Here is a 6001-nt window from a genome sequence, read left to right as displayed (position 1 = left end):
TGGGGCTGAAATTTTCCATGTTTGCTCTCCACCCAGAAGCAAACAGTTTGTTGTTGAAAGAGTCAACGGAACCTGTTTTGCTTTCTGCAAATGTTTAGGGAAAAGTTCTCTTTAGTCCTGCAAGGCAGCAATGTTCACTTGCAGTTCAGTGACAGACCATTTTTGACCATTTCCAAGTGTCTATGAGATAAAAATGAAGCTTGAAGAAAAAAATGTTTGTAGGTTGGGAGCTACAACTCTCAGAAATTTTTAGAAAGCTCATTTTTATAATTGGATTTTTCAGCTAGGATTTTTCTAGATTAAAGTTGTGAGCACTTGTTATTCAGAAATTCTCTTTAATTGTTTCTTATGGTAAAATATGCAAATATATAGGCCTTTCAAATAAAAACTGAAGGAAGGAGAAGCATTACCACCCAGTTTATTGATGCCAATACCAGGCTGCTGAGAAATATTGAGATCTTTTGTCAGAATGAAGCTCCCTTTGTATGACAGAAGGATGCCAGAATCAATTTGGTGATGAAGATAATTCAATACCAGAATCAAGATCAGAATGAAAGTTCTTGGGCAACGTCAGATTTACTGAACTGGAGCATACCTCCCTGTGCCCAAGTTTTGCCACCTAAAGAACAGATAAAATAATCTACCTTTCTCATTAGTAAAAAGAGAACACCTATCTCGTACTCTGTTGCCAAATCTGCAAACATGGAAGAGGCAGGCAAATTCTTTCAGCCTGTAAGAGAAGTAAAGCCTTAATCCTCATCCTCAGAAAGATACAGCTTAGCAGAAATAGTTTTGTAGATGCAGAAGTATATTTTATAAAAATAAGAATGAAGGTACTCACTGTTCCAAGTAAGCTCTTTGGCTTTGCTGAAAGAGATGGCTAAGTGCTCTGAACATCTGCTTTCAAGTATTTATCCGTACTTATCCACAGCTGCAATCTTTCACAAGGCAAGATCAGTCTTTACCTCCATCTGGATATACTACATTACATACAGTGAACTCAGTACATTTTTCAGAGAATAGCATATAAACTAAAACCTTTTCTGCTCTGTAGACATTAGGAAGCAAATGATGCTTTTTGTAGAAGTAAAGGATTTGTATAACTGTCCTTATATTAACCTCCTTTATGGATGGTTGTTGGACAGCATCTTGCACATCAGTGGGCTGCTGCTCTCCTCCCTGAGAAACGGTGGTGTCCAGATAGTTTCATTTGTAATGGTTAAGTAAAGAAGAAAGAAAGAAGATTTAAAAGGCAAAACAATATCGTGCTGAACTTTGCTAAAATCTTATTGTAGTAAACCCTGCTGAACTGAATTTTATACTAAGACATCCCCTAGGTAATAGATGAAGCTAAAACGACACTGAAAGAGAGTGCCGGCTAGTTAATCAGACCAGCACAGCCACAAATTTTGCCTGATGGAAATGTGCTTAGCTAGTGCCAATGAATTAACCAGGTATTAAGTATGCAGAAATTATGCAATTTTTAAATTCACATATTGCTAAATTAAGATTAAGAGATTTCCTGGGTACTCAAGAGAGGTTGGTCACAGGGAACCAAAGTTTCAGAAATATTAAACCAAAGAGCTCTGGAAGTTTCAGTGTTAATTCTTCATTTTCTCTTTAACCAGAATAAAAAGGAAAATTCTGTGTAAACCACGGAACTTTGTTTGCAATTATAAAAAAATGGCCAGTCAATGGCCAGAAACTTCAGAAGGTCTTCTAAAACCTTCCCATCTCCTTCTTTTTTTAAATTGTTTTTGTTGTTGTTGTTGTTGTTTTTGCCAGATAGAGTCAAATTTTTGCTAAATAACACAATACAACCATAATGATTAATCGTATTGTACACAGAAAAAGACACCATTACTTGTGTAAAATACGTTTCCATTGGAGTAGCCTAAAAAACGCAAACAGTAGGTGTTACTCAGACACAACTGAAACTATCTGCTGCTTTTGCATTTGAGAAAAATCTCACACTCAGGACAAACAGTGTACAAATTCAGCTTAAGCATTCATTTATTCAGTATTATTAATATAGTCACCTGTTACTGAATTTACCTGAAAAAAATAGTCTGCTTGTGTTAACACAATTTTGTAACATTTGAACTAAATGAAGAATAATGAAAAAAAAAAATCAAATTCTTTGAGAACTGATTCTTTTCATGTCACAGACACACATTACAATTGTGTAGCTTGCTGTATTTCTTGCAGTTGTTTTCCTCAAATACTTTTTATGTTGATCTCCAGTACCAGCTTTTTGCACAGGACAGCAGGGGCTTGGGGCATATCTTTTCGCCCCATTGGAGACTTTTTCCTTAGTCTCCCATGCCATGGAAATGATACAACACAAGTGATGCTGAATATTGCTCTTGCCTTTGTAACATTTCAGTTCTCCCCAGTCATCTAGTGTATTTTAACTAGCTATGACGAATAACTGCTGGTGGTCTCTTGACACATAAACCAGATGTTTAGGAACAATAGAGCTGAAGAACGTAGCTTTGGTGCTGACTTGTTGGCAATGCCCTAACACAATGCTGTTCTTGTCTTGTTTATCAGGATATATTACCAAGATCTCACTTTATAACAGGGCATGAAGACAGTACGTATGGAAACAACTACACAGCATAATTTAATGACTGTAATTGTCCAAATTTCACAGCCATGCAGAAGAACAATGACAACAGCTTCATAGCAGAAATGTATTGTTTGAAGCTAGCTACCACTTTTATTCTATGTATGTCTTTAATGTCCCAGATCTTCTCAGGTTTTGTTATTTTCTGAATAGTTTTTATCACCACCTGTGTCATATTTTGGGATAACAAAGTTTGTCTACAGGTCTTATTCCTGCATTATGCACTGTAAGAGTCTGAAACAAGACTTGCTTTCACACGCTAAGTTCAGACCAAACCACTGGACTATGTAGGCAACAGTCCTTGCACAGCTGCCTAACCTGCATGCAGCAGTTCATGGCCACAACAGCTGCCCTGTGATCTTCAGGTAGCATGGAGTCTCTGCAGACTGGCTCCACTTTCAGGTGTTTTTAAATGCCAATTTTGTCTAAAACAGTAGATGTTTAAATGGGAAGCTGCACAGCCTTATTTTACATCATATTGACTGCAAGGACTCTGCCTTTGTTCAAATCAAATTTGATGGTCACCTGGCATAACGGAAAATGTCAACATTTTCCAGTTTTTCTGGGCATCCATGTTTGTGTAGAGGTTTAAAAAAGCCTTCACCTGTATTGACAATGAAGGTTTGATTTAATACAGCAAAACTCACAAGTCAGACTGGGAGCCAAAGTGACTTTCTGGAGGAATCTTTACAAGCAGCCTCACTAACAAATGAACAAATGCTGATTTTTTTCTTCTGGCAAAGGCTTTCCATCAGTGGAATGTTATGAGATTCATGGGTGGCTGAAAAACAGATGATGTGTAATAGTATATGTTCAACAAAACATACATTGTTCCTAATGTTCTAAGGATTTTACTTCTAATTGTATATATACAATATATATATACACACACAAAGTTTGAGCTTCGCTGCACATAAATGCATGTTTAGAAGACGGCAGCAAACACTAGTCTATAGTACAGGCTCCCCGTGAGACAAATATAGACTTACTTCATCTTTCAATTCTGGCATGCACTCGGATTTTATGGGTCTGGTAAAAAGCCTGCTGAAAAATCACTCCATTGACTTCATATTGCTTTGAATTAAACTCATCTTGACCAAAGCACCAACTTCTAGTGTAGGTTGGCCCCTGGAAATACAATTTATTTTATTCATTAACCACAAAGAAATTAATTCCTAGTTATGTATAAAGTTCCAGGTCTCTCTCCAAATTTTTCCTTTTGCTTACACATTTCTGCCATTGTGCTAGAGATATTTGGCACTAAGTTGAGGGCCTTGGTATAGTCCTCAGTAAATATAAGGGACTATACAAAAGCAGATGAAAGATCAGATGTCAGACCGCTTCCTCTTTCAGCTCTGAAAGGCTGAGCATTTTGAGAGCAGCTGTATTGGCTCCGGTGAATGTTTTGTGGAGCTCTACAAATTAGTTTGCTGTAATTCTACTGCTGAATGCCAGCAGAAGGACAAGTTGCTCTTTTTTTTTTTTTTTTTTTTTTTTATTGCTTCAACTATCCAACCCACTCACGTATTTTAGTGCTCAGAGGCTTTACTTGAGAAGAGGCAGTGATACCCTAGATTACCCCTAGGCGGTTCCTTAGCAGTGTCCAAGCATTATCGCAGGAATCTGGCCATGTTTGCATGTTTGTTCAGCTTTAATAGAAACCTAGACACACAGATTTTCACTCAGTTTTTCTTTGAACATAATCCTGAAGCACCACTTTCCAGTAACTGCAAGGTCACAAACTATTCCTATGACAACAAACAGTGTTCATCAAAATCTGTTAGTGTTTTGAATGGGATTGCTCGGGATGGGATTTTACTGGGATCGCTCAGGAAAATACCTAGTGAGTGTAGGAAAATACCTACATTTTCTTGAAACATCAGTAAACTATATAACACTCAGGCCACAACATCTAACAGTTAATACATTAAGGTACCACTGACCAAAAACAGGCTAAGTTTCAGGCTTCATCTGATAGAAATTAACATAAACCCACTAAAGTACACGGAACAGCGCAATCACATTGACTTATCTATTTCCAACACCAACAAAACATGCACTTATGTGGCAACATTTCTGTGCACAACCCTACAGCATGTTTTTTCTCCTCTGTTCCTCACAAGAATTTAACTCTACCTGCCTCACATCAATGTGTTTTTTATATTTCAGGATATCTAATGTGTTCTTCAAGACATCAGACAAGATCTTAGCAGGTTCACATAAATAGCAGCCTGGACAGAACTTTTCAGGTTTAGCTATCCCCCCCATTTGTCTTTTCCCTCTGCAGTACCTTTTTACTCCAGATCATGCTTTATTTTCTGCCATCTTCAACCACTGGAGTGCTATATAACATTGTTTTGTTAGTTAGTGCCTGCTAGATATAACACAAAGATTCAAGACCTAAGGAGCAAGAAATCACAAAACAAACACAAAGCATTAAATGGCAATGCCAAAGTGTAGGGGGGCAGAAATAACGGGGAGCTGACAAAACACAAGGATGGAAGCAACATTCCAGGGGGAGATGTTTCAATTATGGTGAGGAAAGCATAGCCAGTGGTGAGCCTGTCCTATAAATGATCTCAGCCTTGACCCAGCTTTTGTCTCCCATTTCTTTCTGGGAAACACTTTGGAGATCATTCTCAAGGCCATGTAGCTCCAGTTTAGTAACCTTCTCTCTAAGCCACCACTATGTGATCTACTTAGATGCAACACGTAGGGACTGAAACCTCTCTAAGTTCCCATAAGCAGTTCTGAAGGTAGAACCTTTGACCAACTCCTGACCGAGCAATAATATTGGATAGCTGTGAAGACTTTGAAATCTTCTGGTCTAATTCTCATTTAGGTGAATGCAAAAACATTATTTTTTTTTCCTGAATTGCTCTTTGGAGGACAAAATAATTAAAACAATTTTTTTAAAAATTATATTTTGTTTTCACCCTCATTGAGGACAAATATTTTTGAATGTTTAAAGCAATGTAGTGCATAGATTTAAAAAAAAATCAAAAAAAATATCCTGGACACAAAAAGTACAATACTCCATTTTTGCTACTGCTTTTGAATAAGCACCAAAGTGCACCTCTCTGGAGATGTGTGCTCAATATGTGCTCAGAATCAATTTGTAGTATATTGCAGTGATGGACTGGACTGGAGCAGCTACAGTCTATTGTGTCAAAGTGTATTTTGGGCAGCCTTTAATCTGAAGAGCCACTCGAGTGTTGTGTAACTATGTACGTTAAAATCATGACATTTTTGATAGAGTATAGTAGGTCCCTATTCACAACAGCCACTTTTAAATTTGTGACTTGACTTTTTTTTTTTTTTTTTTTAAATAATAAAGACCATGGTCTGCATCACTATCTGACAATATTCAAG

This window comes from Anser anser (assembly GCF_964211835.1).
Source record: "Anser anser genome assembly, chromosome: 7".
Taxonomy (NCBI): domain Eukaryota; kingdom Metazoa; phylum Chordata; class Aves; order Anseriformes; family Anatidae; genus Anser; species Anser anser.
The sequence above is the reverse complement of the archived record's forward strand: the minus strand, read 5'-3'. Positions refer to the sequence as shown.